The sequence below is a fragment of the Desmodus rotundus genome, chromosome 1 (genome assembly GCF_022682495.2).
Source record: "Desmodus rotundus isolate HL8 chromosome 1, HLdesRot8A.1, whole genome shotgun sequence".
Classification (NCBI taxonomy): Eukaryota; Metazoa; Chordata; class Mammalia; order Chiroptera; family Phyllostomidae; genus Desmodus; species Desmodus rotundus.
Genome location: NC_071387.1, coordinates 170003927 through 170028117, shown reverse-complemented (window position 1 = coordinate 170028117; position 24191 = coordinate 170003927).

Genomic DNA, 24191 nt, shown 5'->3' with positions numbered 1-24191 from the left:
CTGAGGAAAGCCTCTCTCCTTTTAGTTAAAGGAACTGGTGATCCAATATGCTATTTTTTGCCTACCCAGAAAAGTGGTTCAACTATCTGCTTCGTCATTTACCTCTCCACCTGCTTCAGCTTCCTCCATAACTTTCATTGGACTTTCTTTATGGACTCCTTTTACTGACCTCTATTTCCTTTTTTCTCTGCAAAACATACTGACCAATGCTAAATACTTGTAGTTCTGGTACAGCCACCCACTTTTGCTCCCATCACCTAGGCAATAAATTTACCAATCATCAGTGTAGTGAGTGGATTGTTACATGTTGAATTGTGCCCCCATAATAAAGATCTATTGAAATCCTAACTCCCAGTACCTCAGAATGTGACCTTATTTGGAGATAGAGTCTTTACAGAGGTGTTCAAGCTAAAATGAGGTCATTAGGGTAGGTCTAATCAAAAATCACTGGTGTTCTTATGAAAAGAAAAAAATGGACAGAGAGTAAACAGCCATGTAAAGACAGAGAATTAGTGTCTTCCACCTATTCGGTACAAGCCAAGGAACACCAAGGATTTCTGGCAAATTATCTGAAGCTAGGAGGAGACAAGAAAAAATACTTCCTCTGCAAGTTTTATAGTGAAGGTGGCCCTGCTGATACTTTGATTTCACACTTCTAACCTCCGGGACTATGAGACAATAAATGTGTGTTTTTCCAAGTCAAAATATATATATTTCCCTTTTGATGTCCATTTAATTTGTTTCCTGTTTTCTTTTGTTTGTTACAATATGAACACTACTGCAATAAACATTCTCTTTTACCTGTATCTTGATTCTATTACATCTGTAGGATCCTCAGTACTTGGACTGAAGGTGTAAAGGGTACACGCGTACAGTCTTTTTAATTTTCAGAGATGCTTCCAAGATGCTTCCAAAAAGACTATAACAATTCACATTTCCATCAGCAGAGTAGGAGAACTTCTTCTCCCTGATGATTTTACAGAAACAGGTAATATTACTCTCTTTAACTTTTGCCAATCTGAAGTGTTTAACATGACACCTCACTGTTACCTTAATTTTCTTTTCTCTGACCACTAGTAAATTTGGGCATCTCTTTATTGATTAATTACTTGAACTTTTAGATTTTCCCTTTCTGTGAATTGCCTATTCACATTCTTGACCAAAATTAGAAGGAGGTCATTTGGGGTTTTTTCACTTATTCTTAGCCCTACTTGTATATGATGAATAAGTTACCCTTCGCCATGCTTGTTGCAAATATTTTTTTCAAATCTACCATATTTCCCCAAATCTACCGTGTTTATAGTGGTTTTTACATAGTCGAATCATCTATAATGATATATAATGGTGTCAGGCTTTCTTGAGTTGGTTATAAAGGTTTCTCTTACTCCTTGGCTGCATATTGTCTCTTAGAGTCTCTTCTAAAATATTTTTTTTGTGAAATATGGAATTTATATTTGCACATTTTTTTATACTAGGGTCCAACTTTTTTCCTAAGAGAATGACCAGTTATATCAACACCATTTATTAAATAAATAATTGCTTACTGACTTGAAGAGCCCCCTTTATCATATGGTAATTTTTCATATATGTCAGGATGCAGCCTACTCTACTGATTTCTTTATTCTTTGCAAACCATCTTGGTTTTTACTATAGTGGTTTTGTTAAATATACTGATATTTAATAAGAAAAGTATCCTATATTTTTTCATACTTTACCATTTGTTGGTCATTTACTTTTATATATGAAATTTGATGTGACTTTATCCAATTAAAAATGATTTTAGAGCTTGTTGGAATAATACTAAATTTATACAATAATTTTGGGTGATTTGACATTTTTATGATATAATATTTATCATCTAAGAATATGGTATGCCCTTCTATCTGTTCAGATTTATTTCATGTTTCTTTATATAGATCCTTTACTCTTCTTGATAAATTTATTTCTAATTTATGTCACTTACTATTTTAATGAAATACTTCCTCCACTTTCATTAATACATGTTGTTAGTGTAGAGGGAAAAAAGATTTTTTCAAGTATTATTAAATATATTTATCTTACAAAAATTGTATTAATTCTTTTAAGTTTTTACTAGTGGCTCCTGGGTTTTCTGAGTATACTATTATATATATCATCAGGAAAAAAAAGAAAGAAAGAAAGATGATAGTACACTCATCTCAATTTCTGCAGCACCAAGTAGTGTCTAGTACTTAGCAAGCACTCAATAAATGTTTTAGGAATGAATGAACAAATGAATGAATGAAATGAAGTGGGTCAGAGATTATTCACATGGGACATCAATGTTCTTTCTATTGTAGCACCACTCCACTGAATGCTTGATCTTCCTTTTGAAGGCCACAGCCATTTCTTTGCTAGAAACCATATAAGTTTCTGAATCTCGTAATGTAGGAGATGTATGATGGCCATAGGAGTATGTTCCTGAGTAGTGAGGATCTTCCTGAGTGAGCTGTAGTGTAGTTCTTTGACTTCCTCCTTTCTTTTTTTTTAAATTTTATTGTTGTTCAAGTACACTTGTCTGCAAATTCCCTGCACCACTCCACCCCTCCACCCCCCTACTCCCCCCAACTCCAGCCATCCTCACCTCCCTCCCCTGACCACCCCCCCTCACCTTGGTTTTATCACCTTGTCCTTTATAGTTGTTCCTGAAAACTCTTCCCCATTTCCCACCCATTGCCCACCTCTGGTCACTGTCAGTTTGTTCTTAATTTCAATATCCCTGATTATATTTTGCTTGCCTGTTTGTTTTGTTGATTAGGTTCCACTTAAAGGTGAGATCATTTGGTATTTGTCTTTCACTGCCTGGTTTATTTCACTTAGCATAATGCTCTCTGAGCTCCTCCTTTCATTTGAGCTAGGGAGAGGCTGCTGAGGAAGCTTTGTTATTCTAACCAGAAGGAAGCAACCAGTTCTCACTGCACTTGAGAGTGAAGTAGAAAGCTTAAGGAGGCAAACTAATGTTCTAATTGGATGAAGGCAGGCAGCTAGGCAAAGGTTCACCTGCAGTAATATTTCAGTGAAGGATCCAGAAGCACAGATAAAAAATAAATAAAGGCAGATTAAGAAGCTTTCTAAGTTGAGGAAGAGAGTTTTTTTAAAAAATCATGGACACAGACAACAATGGAGTAATTGCCAGGGGGAGGTGGGTAGAAGGGGAATAAGTGGTAATGGAAAAAAATGATAAAGGGTTACACTAAAAAAGTAAATTAGGGGGAGGGAGGTGGGTTCAGCTGGGGTGGGGTGGAGGGATGGGGAGAAAAGGCATACAACTGTAATTGAATAACAATAATTTTTTTAAAGTAAATTAACAAGCTGAAAATAAAAAAATTAAAGTAAACCCCCCAAAAAATAAAAATAATTAACAGGTGGTGATTGAGAGAAAACCAGAGATGCCAACTTGTATCTAGTCATTCAGGTCCATTTGAGTCTACCCATGTATTGCCTCCATTGTTAGGCCTCACAAATACTACATAATGGAACTGAAAACATGTGCTCACATATCTGACCTCTCTAAGTCAACGTAAGAAAAGCCACACCACTAGGCCTATAATCTCAACCACAGCCATTCACCTTATGGCATCTATTAGAGTTGCAGCCATAATTTATTACTGAGGGAATTAACCATTATCTATGTCACGTACTTGAAGTTCCAACTCAACTAAACGTCAATCTGAGTAATAATAAATAAGTAGGCCCCAAAGGCTAGAAGCTTTCTATTTGGTGTCATAAAAACATTGCTTAATCCTGGAAGAGGTTTTCCAACAAACCACGGTAGCTCCCTCCTCATTCACGAAATTAAAATATACAGATACAAATTTATGAATGTACACAAAGAATTTTCCACTGCAAGATACACCTTTGTTTTCAAAAACAGAAATGATTATCCCCAGGCTAGAGAGTATGACGCAAAGTGCTCCCCATCAATTACCAGCAAGAACACTAAGTACTAAGAACAAGGAGGAGAAAAGGGTATGTTCTAGCTATAGAAACAAACACAAAAGCAGAGATTAACAAGAAATGGTTACCCAATGGGTGACTAAACTGTTCTTCTAAGGGAAACTGTTTCGATTAGAAAGTCTAAAGGGAAATTTCTTGAAAGGCAGACAGAGCACCAATGTACTAATTGGCTAGATAACCCCAAATACTACATCTGAGCTCACAGCACACAGCCAAATGAGGAGCATCGGCTTCCCTGCACACACCAGGCTACTGGGAGGTTTGATGCTCTGAAGCCTCTCTTCACATTTTTAGGCTATGAATGGTTCATAAAGAAAATGTATCCCTTCAAATAAGCCTAGCCCTGCACCCACATGAGCGCATCAGGGATGTAACTCAGGTCTTTAATCTGCTTTGTGTAGCAGCTGGCACCCTGATGTTTGGCCTTTGCTCACAAGGCTAGTCCTGATTAAAGTGCTCTTGCCCCTCCTCCCTGAGGATCTGTATCGTCTGCCAGACTTAGAATCACTTTTTTCCTTGGGCCAGATCATGCTTCAGTCCTTTTGATCACAATGATATATAATTTGAAGGCACTAAGAGACAGACCTCTCAAAGAGTGTCACGTGACCTTACTTCCCTTAGCAAAGGCAATGCTAGGAAGAGCCCAGATATCACTCATATGACCACCTGGCCTCTGCCCAGTAGTCAGAATCTTCCAAATGATCCTGAGCCCCTGAGCTGGCCTTCAGTCAACAACTGAGATAGACAACAAAGGGGTCTTCCCTGCAGCTCAGAACAGGGCCTCTAAAAATTGATTAAGAAGGATGCTCCAGCAGAAAGAAGGGGTGCTCTTTGCTTTCTGTGGAAATTGTGATTTCAGATTAATGAAAGCCAACTATATCATTCCTTTACTTTACCTGTAGAATGACCAGTCATGTTTGCCTCCAACAATCCTGGTTTACACCACTTGTCCCTGAGTAATTATTTACAATACACCTTTGCACTCTCAGAAGTATTCCACTTTAGAAAACAATTATATTATCAATCTACTTATTTAGGATACCAAAAGCAAATTCCTCTTTCATCCATCCAAGGTAGCATATGTACCAAATGCCAAACAGGGTTCATAACTCATGGGACTTGAAGCTGAAGACTGAGTATACAGAAACGGTATTCATCCTCCTTTGGCACAGATATCAAGCTTATCTTTCTGTGAGGCTACATATTGCTGAAGAAAAATAGGCATAATCTGCAGGTCTCATCTATTCCCATTAAGTAGAAAATTTTTTTCATGGCTATACTGGTCAGGCTTCCAACAGGAAACAGATGACCCACTTGAACTAATATAATTTAAAGAGGGTTTATTTATGACAGCAGAGACATAGGGGGACCACAGGAATAGTACAGAAACCTGACAGTGCTAACCAAGCTGTTATCACCCTGAACCGCAGGAAGGAGGGGAAGGCCAGCATCTTGTAAAATTGGCTTCTTGAGAGGAGGAGAGACCCCCCATGACACAGCTTACATCTCCCTGTTCTAATGAATCAATCCCCAAAACAGTCTTGGTCCATGAGGTTGCTGCCCTGAAGCTCTAGCACAAATGACACCACACATCTGGCACTCACACATACTAATTTGTGTTCTTACACACCTTTTTATAGGTCAAATATGTCCGGTACTGTAATCCAGAACATAAACTCTACAAAGGCCAAGACCACATGGCTTACCTCTGTATCTCAGCCGCTGCAACGCCGGTGGTTCTAAACTTTTTGTTTTTGCACCACAACATATAAAACCAATGACATTCGCATATAAAACATCCCCGTGGACATTCACTGGACTATACATAACGCCCACCACATGCCACCACTTCTCCCCCACTCAGAAAAGCATAACAGATTGGAGATGACCAAGGTCAGGATGTTCCACAGATAGTCTTTAATCTACCCTGACTTTTTAATGTAACCTCAATACAAATCTTCACGACCCTTTACTAGTAACCGGTGTCTGGCAATACACCTCACAACACCTCCTGCACACCATGTGCTATGGCAGCACAAGAACACAAAGTGCTTGTTGGGGGTGGGCAAGGAGTCACTAAGTGGACAGAAAGTGGAAGTACAGGCTGCCTCCATCACTTCAGACACAAATGTAGGGCCATAGAAGAGACCCAGGCCCTCAGATGCTATTGTTGGATCTCAGAAAAGATCCCACATGTACAAAACCAGAAAAAGGCAGTTAAAACTTGCCTTACATACTACCCAGTCCAACCCTGAATTTTACAGATAAAGGAACTGGGATTTGTGATCTGCCCATGGTCACAAAAGATACTAATCAAGGTGGCATTGGAACTCAAACTAAATCAAAGACATTCAAGAAAAAACAAACACAATAATAATTTTTTAAACTCTTTTTCATTTGTATTTACTGAATGTCTACCTTGTGCCAGGTAATGTGGAAATAGTAAATAAAAACAAAAAAGGGGTGAGGCCTGCTCTCAGTTGGAGGTAGCATTTTTTTCTAGGTCAGGGAAGACTTTCTGACAAGGTCATGTTTGAGCAGAGAGGTAAAGGGAAGGAGGGAGTCACATGGGTCCCTAGGGCAAGAGTGCTCCAGGCAAATGCAAGAACCAGAGCAGCATGTGTTTACAGGGCAGGTTCCAGGGAAGGCCACTGGGACTGGCCTGGAGGGGTAGCAAGGGACAGGGAGCTAAAGATGAGATCAGGGATTGGAGGGGGAAATGGTCATTAGGGTCATGCATTTTATACCTAGTGAGATGGGAAATCAATTGAGGGTTTATAACAGAAGAGAAGTATAATCTATGTTTCTAAAATATCAGCCTAGATAGGAGGTGGAGAAGAGGCTTGTCAGAACAAGGGAAGAAGCAAGGAGGGAACTATTATAATAATCTAAGAGAAAGATGGAGGCAGTTTGGACTGGGGTGATAGACATGAGGTGATGAAAAGTGGTCAGATTCTGAACATATTGTGACAGTACTGTTGACAAGATTTGAGGTTTGACTGGATGTGAATGTGAGAGAAAGCAGGGAGTGAAAGATAAGGCCCAGATCTCTGGCCTGAGTAACCGAAAGATTGAAGTTGGTATTTACCAAGAAAGCAGGAGAGAAGAGCAGGTTTGGAGAGGAAACAAGAGTCTCTTTGCACGTGCTAAGTCAGATATGCCTTTTACAAACTGAAGTGGGATGCTCAGCAGGCGACTGGACACAAGGGTATGGGGTTCCACAGAGAGGCTGGGAGTCACCTGCACAGAGGTGGCATATCGAGTCAGACAGTGAGGACAGACAGAGACAAGGGCCCAGGACTGAGCCCAACTTCACATAGTGTGTTGCCCTCACCAAGCATCACATCTGCCCCTTAACCTTGACTTCCTGCAGACAGTCTGATTCCTGCAGAATCTCTGATTCTCCTTCAACATCAGCTGAAGGAAAATGCACTGATGGCATGTCAAGAAGCCTCTCCCCGTCTCCTTGTGGCCTGTTCACCACCCTTAGCAGGCAGCCAGCAGCCCTTCGAGAAGCCACTCCAGCAGAAAGAATGGTGAAGGGGCCACAAAAACCACCCCCAGAGAACAAGGAGCACCACCCCTGTGTGATGTGGAGTAGAAGAGAGGGGTGACCCCTTGGGGAGTTTCCCAGACAGCGCTCACTAAGCCACCCACAAATAGAGTGGATGATGAGAGAAGCAGAGGCAAACCACGCTGACAGCGGAGCCAACTTCTTGATGAGGGCACATCCTGAAGAGGAAGGGGGCCTGGTCCCAGCCCTGAGTTGTGATAATCATGTCCTTCACGCTCTAAAGGTCAGTGAGCGCAGGGCTGAGAGTTACAGATATTGTGGGTTGCATCATTTGTGCCAAGGACGGAATGGCAGCAGCAGGTCCCAACACCGCTGCGGCAGGAGCACTGGCTGGGCGCTGGGAAACCCTTTACAGATTATTTAACTTCTCAGAAACTTGGCTTTCTCTCCACTCTGAATCAAAAACGGTTAAATGGACTTCCCTTATAGGGAAACATTTTCAGAAATAACTTACAAAAAAAAATTTTCCAAGTAAAAATAGCACCACCACCATTAAGTTTTAGACAGTTAAAAATAGGTAAAATCCCATTGTGATGAACTGAAGGTCCTTGCCAATTATTTTAATGAACTAAAATGGTGCTAAAATTAACACATGGCTAGAAACCAGGTTCCAGGTTGAGGGGTATGGAAAAACAAAAAGGATGCCGACATCTAGCTTCTGTTTAAGAAATTCACATGCAAAGGGAACTACACCCAGCAAGGGAAACAAATGTCATGAATACACCAACATATATTCCCCCCTTTTTCTCACTAGGTGTGGGATTTTTGTTGTATGCAGATTTTTTAAATTAATTACGGGGAACATGAGAAAGTACCCAATTAGACAACCAGTTCTTCTAGGTGAAAAATAAGTGTTTTACTGAAGAAAAAACACTCCTGTTGCAAGAACAAAGCTACTAGGAAGAACTCAGCTATCTTCCCTCACTCACCATGCAGAAGCACACGATCAATTTTTCTTGTTATTGGAGTGACTGTAATATAGTCAGTCACTCTATCAGATTATTATTGCACATAATTGACTGAGCCAGACCAACAAAGCCCTGTTTGCAGAGTGTAACACAACAGCCATAAGTAATAATTTTGAAATCAGACAATAATTTTGAAATTAGCTCTGCAAATTACCAGCTCTGTGGCCTTGAGCAAGTTGCTTTGCCTCTCTGTGTCTTGGTTTCTTTGCCTATAAAAAGAAGCTATAACACTATCTCATAAGATTATGAGGATTGAATGTGATGATAAAGTAGCTATTAACCACTCCTGTCACGGATCCAAAGCATGGATTTAATTTTACTGTCTAGAAAAATGGTATTTATTGTGATGGTATTTAAATGACAAAGACAAGCAACATCTAAAATGCCAATGCAGCTATGCAGGGGTTCTCGATGAGCTCAGATCTCTAACAGGTATTTATGAAAGAAGGGAAAAAGGATACAGAACCAGAGAAAGCTGTTTTTTTAGTAGTAATGACCAAGTGCTTGGCAATATAACATATAAAATGAACTAAAGTTTGCAAAGAAAAAGAGACGAAGACAACAAAAATATTTTTTTAATTATCTCTGTGAGATAAGTCTATAATATTGATGAAGCACTCCAAGACACCATCAATATTCTAATTACAACTTGCGATTTTAGATTTCAAAGATGGAGTGATTCTTAAAAACAAAAAACAAGAATTGGAAAAATCAATTCAATGGCAGAATTTGTACTAATTTGTCTCCAGTGTCCTGGGGGAAAGTGAGGCCCTTCTGGCCTACAAAAGTACTGACGACACCTGTTCCCTCATCCCTGTTCCAGGAAGAAGGGACTGGTGGCCACTGGGAATGCTGGGTGTGGGAACTCGAAGGATCCGGGACTGTGACACATGTGGCCAAGGTGTGAGAGCTTTTTGGTCAATGTATAGCAAAACCATTATATTGGGAGACTCCACTCCCTATTTTGTTATGAATTATGGATTGATTAGGGTTGCCAGATTTAGAAAATAAAAATAAAAGGCATCCAGTTTAATTTGAATTTCAGATAAACAGCAAAATGTTTTAGCATAAGTATGTCCCATGCAACATTTAGCAACGGTAACATTGGGCTATCAGTAACTTGTCATTTTAGCAGGACCTCAGGAAAGGAAGGAAGGAATTCCCTTCAACTTTGCAAAGAGCACAAGTTCTGTGTGACATTTTGCTCCTTGTTTGTGAAAAAGGCATTCACCATTGATCACTTTCATTGACCCAGTCCAGCAGTTTTCACACACACACACACACACACACACACACACACACACACAGTTCTTTTGAAAACAACTTCTGATATGGAATCCTAATACACAATACAGGTTTTTTTTCTAAAAGGAGGGGAAGGTTCTCTGGTTGAATGGAGAAGGCAGGAGTAGGAGGACTGAAGATGGAGGATTTAGATCTCTGCCTGGTTGGATTCATCACCTTTGCCCTTACAGTGCCCTCAAAGGATCTCCTTGCAATAAAGGGACTCTAGAGAACAGATGTAGAACAGTCCCACTAAATATCGCTTAAAACTGAATGCCCAGATCAACTTAATGCAAGCCTTATCTGTACGTCTTCTTGTCGAAGCCAGGGTTTCTCCTCACTGCAGACAGTACCATCAAACTCCCATTAAAAGCACTGGAGTTCTGTCTGACTCATTTCAGTCCTCCTCTTGTCATAAGCAATCTGTCGCCACAGCTTGCTGCTTCTTATTTTACAACAACTGTGCCTCTGTGACATCAAATAAGCAGCTAAAAACAAAGTCACCCGACAATCCGCCTTATCCACATGATAACAATAATCCAGGAACTGAAATAAATTTCCAATGCATTAACTAAACTTTCCAGTTATCATCCATATATTTACTATCACATAGACATAGCCCAGACTCTCCCCACCTCAGCCCTTCCGCTCAGGGTTGGTTCAGAAGAATGTTCTCATCACGGGGAACGAGAAACACTGCTGTCACACAGTAGTCTTTTCCTCACCCTGTTCCCATGACTGTCTGCAAGGGAGGCATGCCATCTCCACAGACCTCCCTCCGCGTGGTATGTTAGGAGGGCCTTTCATGTTTATTCGGATCCTCAGTATTCTTCCCTACCATACAGCCTGCCCACGTACTGTCTGGGAATAACCACTCACTATGATTTTTCACTAACCCTTCTCCACGAAAGACTGTGTGTTTTGGAAGAAGCACCACAGAACCACTCCCAGAGCACTTGGAGGGCATCCTTGCCCATCTTCAAAAGCCAACTTCAGACCAATGCTGTGGATGGCATTTTTCCACCTACAGACACGTGCCTGTTCAGCTTGCTCATTAAAAGTTGTTCACTTACCCAAAAGCTACTGAAACTAATAAGTGAGCTCAGCAAAGTTATAGGATTCGAGATCAATATACAAAAATCAGTTGCATTTCTATATACTAGCAACAAGGAATCACAAACTGAAAAAATAAGTACCATTTACAATACCATCCAAATAAAGTGAAACACTTAGGGATAACTCCAACAAGAGTTGTACAACACCTGCACTAAAAATGACAAAACATTGCTGAGGCCAACTTTAAAAGGCCCAAATAAAAACCATACTCATGAATAGGAAGACTCAATAATGGTAAGATGCTAACTGATCTAGGGAATCGATGAAACTCCAATCAAAATCCCAGAAATTAACAAACTCACTCTAAAACTCATATGAAAATGCAAACAACAGAATAGCCTCGATGCCTAGAACAGTGCCTGACACACAGTAGGCTCTCAATAAAAAAATTTTAATGACTATATTGACCATGTATAGCCTGCAGTATAATGTTGACTTTAGTATAATAAAATCACTAGAGCATCAAGTTTTCTAGCATTATTTTACACCTTAAAACCACATGTGTATGCTCTTCTTGTCAACTTATTAAATAAATAATAAGTGATTTGTATATATTCTTTAATTCTCTGCAATCATTCAGTTGTTTTCCACTGAGAACGCAAGGGAGAGGTGACCAAGGGTCTTTTGCAAGGCCTGCGTAGGCCACAGCCAAATAAAGAACTGTACTGCTTAATTCAACCATTCAAAAATATTTTACATGGCCCAGCAGTCCCAGTTCTACCTATATTCCTAAAAGAAATAGGCAGAAAAGTCTGTCAAAAGACATGTATAAAGAATGTTCACAATGGCTTTGTTTATAATAAGTAAAAATTGGAAACAGCCCACATGCGCATCACAGGAGAATAAATAGGTGGTGGAATACTTATGTGATGGAATATTACATAGCAATAAAAATAAACTACCTTAATACTCTTACATGTGGCAATGTGAATGATTCTCACAGAGATAAAGATAAGCAAAAGAAGATGAGTTATGTTTGGAGGGGGGAAGATGGCGGCAACATAGGTGGGAGCGGAATCCACTTCCCCGCAACGCCAGGGAAATACCTAGCTGAGAGCAGAACGAACAGCCAACAGTATTCCAGCATATACGAAGTTCAGAGACCAAAGATAGAGGACACTGAAAGATCTGACGGTAAGAAGAGTGCTCAAGGACAATAAGGTCCCCGGGAACCGGGACCGCGCGGTACAAGGGCGGCAGAGGCGCCAGCCCTGGCGCAGGGGCGGCTGCAGGAGTCTTGGGAGAGGGCCAGGCTGCGCTGCGAGCAGCCAGGTGCTTGATTGGACCAGGGGGGCTTGAAAAGGAGGAATTTCTCAAAAAGAAAAAGAAAATAGAGACACTCAGGGGCTAGTTAGAGAACTCTCGGTGGTGGCCGAGGCCCCTGGCGCCCCTCCCCCCTCCGCCCCTGGACTGCGAACGCGGAACGTGGGATAAGCAGCACCGGCGCTCACCTGAGGTCCGGTCTCGCGCGGTCGCTCGCGCGCAGATTAGCGAACGGGCCCATAAATGAAACCCCAGAGGGGCGCCCACACCTGAAACCTCCGAGATCATTTGGAGCTGAGGCTAGCTGCTCCACCCACAGACCCAAAACCTTGGAACCGAGTACCGCGTGATTCGGTCCCAGGGCGGCCCCGCCCGCCCCGAGAGTCTCAAGCCCCAGGCGGCTGGATCGGCCCCCAAGCATAGAGCCTCTGGCTCGGCAGTGGGCTGCGCGCTCACCAAGCGTAGGGCTGGCTGGATGCGCGTTTCCCAAGCACAAGCTTGCGGCGCGCCAGCTTCCCTAGCCTGGGCGGCTTGATCGGTTGGCCGGCTGCGCGCTCAGAGCCCAAACAACGTCACAAACCCAAAGCGGCTGGAGCGGCTGCTCGCGTGTCCCAAGAACAAAGCTGCTGGATTGGCTGATCAACGGCCTGATTGACTGCCAGGGACCACACCTACAAAACAGTGAAGAGTGTGACCCAGGAAGGAAGAAAAGTGAAACCAATCCTTCCAACCACCCCCTCCAGTTGCACAGACAGGACAACAGCAGAAATAACCTGAACGGTTTAAAGCCAACAGAAGATTTTTTTTTCCTTTTTTTTTTTTTTCCTTTTCCTTTCCCCCTGAACTCCTTCTTCCTCTCTCTCTCTTTTTTTTTCTTTCATTCCTTCTTCCTCCCATCCTTTACCATTTTTATGTCTTCTTCCTGCCTTCTTTTATCTATTTCTATGTTTTAATTTTTGTTAAAATTCCTTCTTATCTTGCCTCCGATCTTTCTTTAATCCTTCTTCCCTCCTTCCTTCCTTTCCTCCTTTCCTATTTCCTTTTTCCCTCCTTCCCATCTTTGGGGTTTTTTTTTTTTCCTTTTCTTTCTCCCCCCCTTTCTATTTTTCCCACAGGTGCGACAACAAAACCTGGAGTGCTGAAAAGACTAGAGTTAGACCGTGTTAAACACATAAACGTCAGCTCAAGACCAGTGAGCACAGGAGAGTAAGGAGACAGCACCACCGAATCCCATTGGCATTCTACCATAGAAGTTCATATCATAAACCCAGGGATTTAGAACAAAGCAATTTAAGAAGCAGAGGCCAACAAGAAGAGCCTCACAAACAATGGGAAGACAAAGAAACAATTCCCAAATGAAAGGAAAGGAGGAAGTCTCAGAAAGAATACTAACCGAAAAAGAGGCAAGTCAACTATCAGATACTGAGTTCAAAGCAATGGTCATCAGGAAGCTCACTGAGCTCTCTGAGCTCAAAGAGAACTACCAGAAACTACAAGGAAACTACAATGAACTCACTGCAAACTATATCAACATGAAAAAGGAAATAGAAAATATCAACAAGAGCCAAGAGGAAGTGAAGAATACAATTTCTGAATTGAAGAACACAGTAGAAGGAATTAAAAGCAGACTTGATGAAGCAGAGGATCGGATCAGCGAGCTGGAGGATAAAGTAGAAAAAAACACCCAGAAGGAGCAAGAAAAGGAAAAGAGGCTCAGAAAGAATGAAGAGGCAATAAGGGAAATGCAGGACAACATGAAACGTAACAATATCCGTATAATAGGAATACCAGAAGGAGAAGAAGAAGAGCAAGGGATAGAAAACCTGTTTGAAAAAGTAATGATGGAAAATTTCCCTAATCTGAGGAGAGAAAAAGTCACCCAAATCCAGGAATCACAGAGAGTCCCAAACAAGAGGAACCCAAAGAGACCCACTGTAAGACACATCATAATTAAAATGGCAAATTTCCAAGACAAAGAGAGGATCTTAAAGGCAGCAAGGGAGAAAAAGGAAGTAACATACAAGGGAGCCCCAATAAGGTTAGCAACTGACTTCTCAGTGGAAACGCTCCAAGCCAGAAGAGAATGGCAAAAAATATTCCAAGTAATGAGAACCAGAGGCCTCCAACCAAGACTACTTTACCCAGCAAGGCTCTCAATCAAGATAGAAGACCAAATAAAGAGCTTCCCAGACAAAAGAAGTCTAAAAGAATACAGCTCCACCAAACCAGCTCTGCAAGAGATGCTAAAGGGACTGCTTTAAGGAAAGGAAGGAAAAGAGAAAGACAGAGGAACACAGGTAGGAAATAATGGCAATGAATAACTACCTATCGATAATAACCTTAAATGTAAATGGATTAAATGCTCCAATCAAAAGACATAGAACAGCTGAATGGATAAGAAAACATGACCCACACATATGCTGCCTACAAGAAACCCATCTCAGGACAAAAGACTTACACAGACTGAAAGTGAAGGGCTGGAAACAAATTTTCCAAGCAAACGGACAGGAAAAAAAAGCAGGGGTAGCAATACTCATATCAGACAAAATAGACTTCCAAAGAAGGGCCATAAAGAGAGACCCAGAAGGTCACTTCATAATACTCAAAGGAAGAATCCACCAAGAAGACATAAGCATTATAAATATATATGCACCCAACATAGGAGCACCCAAATACATAAAGAAAATCTTGGAGGATTTCAAGAAAGATATTGACAGCAACACAATTATAGTAGGGGATTTTAACACCCCGCTATCAAAAATGGACAGGTCTTCCAAACAAAAGATTAACAAAGATATTGTGTCACTTAACAATACCCTAGAGGAAATGGACTTAACTGATATATACAGAGCTTTTCATCCCAAAGAAGCAAAATACACATTCTTTTCAAGTGTCCATGGAACTTTTTCAAAGATAGACCACATGATAGGACACAAAGCAACCCTCAACAAATTCAAGAAAATTGAAATCATATCAAGCATCTTCTCTGACCACAAGGGTCTGAAACTAGAAACCAACCCCAAGGGTAAAAACCCAAAACACTCAAAATCATGGAGACTGAATAGCATGCTATTAAACAATGAATGGGTCAAGAATGAGATTAGGGAAGAAATCAAAAACTTCCTGGAAACAAATGAAAACGAACTCACAACAACCCAAAACCTATGGGACACAGCAAAGGCAGTCCTGAGAGGGAAGTTCATAGCAATACAGGCCTACCTTAAGAAGTTAGAAACAGTTCACACAAACAACCTAACCCTATGCCTACAAGAACTGGAGGAACAACAACAAAGACAGCCCAGAGCAAGCAGAAGGAAGGAAATAACCAAGATCAGAGCAGAACTAAATGACATAGAGACTAAAAGCACAATTGTAAGGATCAATGAATCCAGAAGCTGGTTCTTTGAAAAGATAAACAAAATCGACAAGCCTTTAAGTAGGCTTATCAAGAAGAAAAGAGAGAGGATCCAAATAAACAGAATTAGAAATGAAAGTGGAGAGATTACAACTGATACCACAGAAATACAAAGGATCGTAAGAAATTACTATGAAGACCTATATGCTAAGAAATTTGAAAACCTAGATGAAATGGACACATTTCTAGAAAAATATAATCTTCCAAAACTGACTGAAGAAGAAGCAGAAAACCTGAACAGACTAATATCAGCAAAGGAAATTGAAGCAGACATCAAGAAACTCCCATCACACAAAAGCCCTGGACCAGATGGTTTCACAGGAGATTTCTACAAAGCATTTAAGGAAGAACTAACCCCTATCCTTCACAGACTATTCGAAAAAATCCAAACTGATGGAAGACTCCCAAACTCTTTTTATGAAGCCAACATCATCCTAATCCCAAAACCAGATAAAGACACAACGAAGAAAGAAAACTTCAGGCCAATATCGCTGATGAACATAGACGCTAAAATTCTCAACAAAATATTAGCAAACCGCATCCAGCAATATATTAAAAAGATCATCCACCATGACCAAGTGGGATTCATCCCAGGGATGCAAGGATGGTACAATATTCGCAAATCAATAAACATAATACATCACATCAACAACAGCAAAGACAAAAATCACATGATCATATCAATAGATGCGGAAAAAGCGTTCGATAAGATACAGCACCCATTTCTGATAAAAACACTCAGCAAAGTGGAAATAAAGGGAGCAGTCCTCAACATAATTAAGGCCATATATGAGAGACCTACAGCCAACATCACATTCAATGGACAAAAACTTAGAGCTTTCCCACTAAGATCAGGAACAAGACAAGGATGCCCTCTCTCACCACTCCTATTCAACATAGTATTGGAAGTCCTAGCCACAGCAATCAGACAAGAAAAAGCAATAAAAGGCATCCAAATTGGAAAGGAGGAAATGAAACTGGCACTGTTTGCAGACGACATGATAGTGTACATGGAAAACCCTATAGACTCCACTCAAAAACTACTCGACCTAATAAATGAATTTGGCAAAACAGCTGGATACAGAGTCAATACCCAGAAATCAAAGGCATTCCTGTACACCAACAACAAAACTGCAGAAACAGAAATCAGGAAAAAAATCCCATTCGATATAGCAACAAGAAAAATAAAGTACCTAGGAATAAACCTAACCAAGGAGGTAAAAGACCTGTACTCAGAAAACTACACAACACTGAAGAAAGAAATTAAGGAAGATACAAACAAATGGAAGCATGTACCATGTTCATGGATTGGAAGAATTAACATCATCAAAATGGCCATACTATCCAAAGCAATTTATAGATTCAATGCAATACCTATTAGAGTACCCATGACATAGTTCAAAGATATAGAACAAACATTGCAGAAATTCATATGGAACCATAAACGACCTCGAATAGCAGCAGCAATTTTGAGAAAGAAGGACAAAGCAGGAGGTATCACAATACCTGATATCAAACTGTATTACAAGGCCACGGTAATCAAAACAGCCTGGTACTGGCATAAAAACAGGCACATAGACCAATGGAACAGAATAGAGAGCCCAGAAATAAACTCAAGTCTATACGATCAATTAATATTTGACAAAGGAGGCAGGAGCATAAAATGGAGCAAAAACAGTCTCTTCAACAGATGGTGTTGGGAGATCTGGACAGCTACGTGCAAAAAAATGAAACTCGATCACCAACTTACGCCATACACGAAAATAAACTCAAGATGGATAAAAGACTTAAATATAAGCCGTAACACCATAAAAGTCCTTGAGGAAAACATTGGCAGGAAAATCTCAGACATTCCACGCAGCAACATCCTCACAGACACATCCCCTAAAGCAAGGGACATAAAGGAAAGAATAAACAAATGGGACCTCATCAAAATAAAAAGCTTCTGCATGGCTAAAGAAAACAGCACCAAATTACAAAGAGAACCAACAATATGGGAAAACATATTTGCCAATGATACCTCAGACAAGGGCCTGATCTCCAAAATATATAAAGAACTCACACGACTCCACTCCAGGAAGACAAACAACCCAATTAAAAAATGGGCAAAGGACTTGAACAGACACTTCTCCAAGGAAGACATACAGAAGGCCCAGAGACATATGAAAAGATGCTCAGCATCGCTAGCCATCAGAGAGATGCAAATTAAAACCACAATGAGGTATCATCTCACACCAGTCAGAATGGCCAACATAAACAAATCCACAAACAAATGTTGGAGAGGATGTGGAGAAAAGGGAACCCTCGTGCACTGTTGGTGGGAATGCAGACTGGTGAGGCCACTGTGGAAAACAATATGGAATTTCCTCAGAAAACTAAAAATGGAACTGCCCTTTGACCCAGTAATTCCGCTGCTGGGATTATACCCTAAGAACACTGAAACACCAATCCAAAAGAATCTGTGCACCCCAATGTTCATAGCAGCACAATTTACAATAGCCAAGTACTGGAAGCAACCGAAGTGCCCATCAGCAAACGAGTGGATCCAAAAACTATGGTATATTTACACAATGGAATTCTACGCAGCAGAGAGAAAGAAGGAGCTTATACCCTTTGCAACAGCATGGATGAAACTGGAGAGCATTATGCTAAGTGAAATAAGCCAAGAAGTGAGGGACAAATACCATATGATCTCACCTTTAACTGGAACATAAGCAATAGAAGGAAAAAGCAAACAAAATATAACCAGAGACATTGAAGTTAAGAACAATGTAACAATAGCAAGGGCGGGGGTGGGGGGTGGGGGCGGGGACAGTGGGTAGAGGTGATTACAGGAACTACTATAAAGGACACATGAACAAATCCAAGGGGGAGGGTGGAGAGGGGGGAGGGAAGTGGGTTCACCTGGGGTGGGGTGAAGGGATGGGGAGAAAAGGCATACAACTGTAACAATAAAAAAAAAAAGCAAAAAAAAAAAAAATAAGCAAAAGAAGCCAGATTCAAAAGATAACACTGTATGAATCCACTTATAGAAGATTCAACATATATGAATGTATATGAAGTATATTATTATAAACAAAACTAATCTGTGGATACAGAAGTCAAAAAAATGGTTATTTCTGTTGGGGGAATGTAAGGCAGCAAGAGAATGGCTTCTAGGATATAGGAAATATTCTGTCTTAATTTGGATGACAGTTTATGGGTGTGTGTGTGGTACATATGTGTATAAATTCATTGAGTTGACCATTAAGATCTATGTACTTTAGAGTATATATTTTATATATGGATATGTGTATGTATAACTGTGTAGTCTAAGTACTTTACATGGATTATCTCATTTAATCTTCCCACTATGTATGTTATATATATACAGTGCTTGGCACAAATAACACCCCTTCTTATTACTAAATCTTTTATTATAAAATCATAAGCATGTACTTCTCTAACATAACAATATCACACTCAAGCACATCATACGACATTGTAGGTGAAATGTTCAAATTAAAACTATAAGTTATTACACCCACATTATTCCCCTACCAACCACACTCAAGTAGGTGTTACTTCTGCCAGACCCTGTATGTATACGTACATGTAGATAGTTAGCTGGGCCCTGGAGATGCACGAAGTAGGCACAGCACAGTATTTCCCCTCAGTACAGTGTAGTTTTGGTGCCAGCTCAGTGTCTATGCTCAGTAAATTGCTGGTGACTGAACTGAGCACTCTTTTTGCACAGTAACCATTTAAACTTTTTTTAAAGATTATTTCTGATGCTGATAGCAGCAGTGGTATTTCGTATTTCTTTGACAAACATGTTTTTGTTTCATTTTAGGCTTTTTCGACCCAAGGTCATCCTCATTATATAAAAATCCCAGAACGTTCTCTTCCCTCCAGCTAAAGAACTACATGCACTTTCATCCTGCAGACTTCAGATTTGATTCTCTGTGCTGTGAGCATTCTTTATATCATGCGGACTTGTACACTAAAATCCAGAGCAATGAACACACCTATGAAAAATGATGCTTTCGAGCCTGCCCCATGGTGCAGTAAATTTGAAAGTACTCTTAATAATAATAAGGATCCACATTGACTTTAATGGTCCTCAAATCCATCACGTAATTTCATTAGCCACCCAGCACAGATGCAAGCAGGGATGATGTCATACTTTTTCCCCTTGCTCTGAAACCTGAGTCAGGCGCCAGAGATGGAAACCAGTTTTACAGACTCTAATCGGATTAAAGCTTCTGGCAGCCGCTGATCAATAGGTGGTGGCTGGAGGAATCCCAAAGTGTACAAAGCCCTCTCGGGCCCCTTCGGGGGCACAAACTCACTCACACAAAAGGGAGGTTCAGCTGGTCGCCTTCTGCAAGTGGACAAATCAAGATGGTATATCTGCAGGCAGCGTGCTATTTCCAGTTTCCCTGGGACCCAGGTTTATATGGGAGAGAGTTGTCACTTACACAGCCACCTCAGATATTGCTCTCTGATCTTCCCCATAGGGAATCTCTAACTACTCCCACACAGTCGTCATGCAGAAAACTAGCAGTTCCAAGCATGGACTTTGGAGTCAGACACAGCCTGATATAAAACCTACCTCTTACATTGACTAGTTAACCCCAAGGAACTAGCCTACCTCTCTGAGACTCAGCTTCCTCATCTGCAAGGTGGAGATAGTAACACCTACTTCATCCAGGTGTGGGTGAGGCTATCGAGCTCTGTGCTCTAAGCCCTCATGACAGTCCCTGGTCCTATGTACTTAAATGCTCAATAAATGAGATCGAATAATGCAAAGATATGATCAGCTATAATTAATAGCTACCAGTTATCATTACAGTGCATAAAACTCTGAAATTTCCCTCACAACCAAGAGGAGAATTTTTGGGGCCTTTATCATTTTACTTACCTCAACTTTCCCATCGCTCAGACTTAGCACAAGCAAGAAGCCAGTGCTTAGATGTGCTTATAACCTCCAGGTTGCTTTAACAAGAACTTCAATAACATGGCAAAATGCAATGACCTCATCATCTCAATGTTTCAGCAGGAAAAATCGATGCTGCTTAAAAAGCCTGACAATCAATCAAGGTCTAGCCAGATATCTGTGGAAGTCAAACAGGCCATATGAAAGACTGATTCACCTAGGGATCTCATTAAAAACTCTGCAGCAGCATTTCCCTGATGTAAGCTGGGGGGTTTCGTCTGGGTTGCTTTTTTTTTTTCAACTGTGGAATCCCTGTGAGATCAGGGCTATATGTCTCCCCAGCAGCTGGCTTCGGAGCAGTTTTATTAGCTGGATGTCCTCACTTGCATTATGGATGCACACGGTCATTCCTCTGTCAATGTCATCCCACCCCCACCCCTTTCCCCTGTGGTGACTCGGACCTTCGCCTATTGAAAGCACATGCTGCTTCGTTTTGGAGTCAGCTCTTAAAGATTAATGAACATGCTTTCTTTTTATTGCATTATATACAATTGTGTAGTGGTTATAGAAAGCATAATTTTAAGAGAATGCATTTCTACTCCACGGGCCTTTTTCTAAAACTTCATAATTTAAATATTAATACAAAATAACTCCCTCTTCTGAGGTCTGGTCATTTTAAGAAATAGCACCTACTGTAGGCCCAGCATTCTTCTTGGCACTTGGAGATAGAAGGATGGATAAAGCAAGAGCCTTCTCATCTCTGGGATTATGTGGACCAAGCACAGATCCCACAAACTCCAGACCCAGTCCCCCAAAAAAGACAAACAGGTTGAAAGACTGGCTGCGACATATACCACTGAGTTAAACTTTGTTCCCCTCTAGAAGTGAAAAAGCTACTAGACTCTGGATTATCCACTCCAGAACAATCAATACAGAGACTTGAACTAGTATGAAAAATGGGTGAACTAGACTAAGAAGCTCCACTGTATCCTGCAGCATTGGCAAACTGCTCATTTAGAAATTCAATAAAAATTCATTCAGGAACCCAGTTCTTCTCCTACTCCATATCCCATGCATACATGGTAGGAAAGGGAGTGAGTTTACACATTACAGAGTATAGATTCTTCAATTTCTCAGGAACACCCCCTAATTTCTTTAATTAGTTTCCCTATGTATAAATGTAATAATAACTTATCTCATGAGGCTGTTATGATAGTTAAATGAAGCAATATATGTAAAAAGTGTCTAGAAAAGCCCCTGGCTTATTTTGGTACTCACTGAATGATGGCTATAAGACAACTCAGGCCCTGGCTGATGTGGCTCAGTGGATTGAGTGCCAGCCTGTGAATCAAGGGGTCGTCAGTTTGATTCCCAGTCAGGACACATGCCTGGGTTGCAGGCCAGGTCCTCGGTGGGGGTGCACACGAGAGGCAACCACACATTGATGTTTCTCTCCCTATTTTTCTCCCTCCTTTCCCCTCTGTCTAAGAATAAATAAATAACTTCAATGTTTCTGGTTATATTTTGTTTGCTTTTTTCTTCTGTTGACTATGTTCCAGTTAAAGGTGAGATCATATGGTATTTGTCCCTCACCATCTGGCTTATTTCACTTAGCATAATGCTCTCCAGTTCCATCCATGCTGTTGCAAAGGGTGGTGGGGTGGAGGGATAGGGAGAAAAGGCATACAACTGTAATTGAATAACAATAAAAAAAATTTTAAAAGAATAAATAAATAAAATCTTTAAAAGAAAAAGAAAACTCAGACCCTGGCCAGGTGGCTAAGTAGGTTGGAGCACCTTCTCATACACCTAAAAGTTGTAGGTTCGATTCCCAGTCAGGGCACATACCTAGGTTATGGGTTCATTCCCTGGCCAGGGTGCATGCAAGAGGCAACTGATCAATTCTTTCATATTGCTGTTTCTCTCTTTACCTTTTTTTCTCTCTAAAATTAATAAACATATCCTCAGGTGAGGATAAAAGAAAGAAAGAAAGAAAACTCAGTTCCATGATAGCAAAAGGAATGTGACCACAGATGCTATTTCCCCTGGTATGCTTCTGGTTTTGCTAACTTTGGAGTAAGAGAAGCAGACTTTTTTCTGCCACACCAGCCTCAAAAGATCTAAGCTTAGCAACTACTCATAATCCTTGACAAGAGATCCAGAAATGTATTCAACAAAAAATGCAAAGATGACAAAAATATCAGTAATCCCAACAACTGTAAATAGGTTAAGTTCCCTTATTAAATGATAACAGACTTTCACACTGATTTTTTAAATGAGCTCAAGCTATATGCTACTTATAAGAGATATATTACAAAATAATACAGCAAGTTTAAAATGGGAGGGTCCACAAAAACGAATTATCTTCTGGAGGATGGGCCCCTTGTAGTACAGGCTTCCCCCACTAGGTGGGTGTTCTAAGAACCCCATCTGTATCAGCGTACCAGCTGGCATTGTTGTGAGAGGCTGTGTTTGGCTTCAGTGAATTTTCTTTGAAGACTCTGGACATGCTTGTCCAATTCATCATTTACAAGTGCACCTGCCCACACCTCACTGAGTGTTCAGCAGTTTTTAACCAAAAAATGGCATGACCCCCATGCCCCGCTCTCCTTATTCACCCAATTTTGTCCCAAGTGAATGTTTTGGGTTTCCTCAGATGAAAAAAGTCCTCAGAGGGAAACAAAACATGACACAAGCACTACAAGACATCAAAATTGATAAGTTCAAAAACTGTTCTGAGCAGTAGAGAAAATGTCTCTATAGGTACATGGAAAGTACTGGGTTGGCCTAAAAGTTCATCTAGTTCTTTCCATATGATGGCTCTAGTAGCGCTCAGTTGTCTTTAACTTCATTTGAAACAATTTTGTTAGATTGTATTGTGACAGATGTCATATCAGTGTGCATTTTTTTAAAAACTTATTAAAATTGGTGAATTTTTGTACAGCCATTTTAATATTGAAGATGGAAGAAAATATGCAACATTTTCAGTAATTATGCTTTATTATTTCATGAAAGGTAAAAACACAACTGAAATGCACAAAAAGATTGTGTGGTGTATGGAGAAGGTACTATGACTAATCAAATGTGTCAAAAGTGGTTTGCAAAGTTTCTTGGTACTACTGACATTTTGGCCAAATAATTCTTTGATGTGCACTGTCTTATGCACTGGAAGATGTTTAGCAGCATGCTTGGCCTCTACCCACTGGAAGCCAATAGCAGGAGATAGCCGACCTACTCAAAATATCCAAATCAATAAAGTTATTGGTGAAAATGAAAAGTGTCTTTTATTTTATGGAAAAAACTAAAAGGACTGTTTGGCCAACCCAATACTTTGAAGGTGACTAAAGTTTAAACATGTAGGAATAAACACACAACTTTTTATTTTAAAAATTCCAGGGTTTTTTTTTGAAGGGGGTCACCCCTCCTACTCAGCTGCCCCAAGACAGATCAGGAAAATACAAAAAAGAAAGCATTGTAGCCATATAGCTCACATAGAATTCAAGGCAAAAAGACCCATATGGGACAAATAAAGTTATTTCATATTGATAAACAGACTCATCAGAACATATAGCAACCATGAACATTTTCTCTCGACATATCTGGCAGCAGATATGTAATGAGTAATGGAGCACTCACAGTGTGGCAGGCACAGCACTAAGCTCTTTACATTCAGCAACT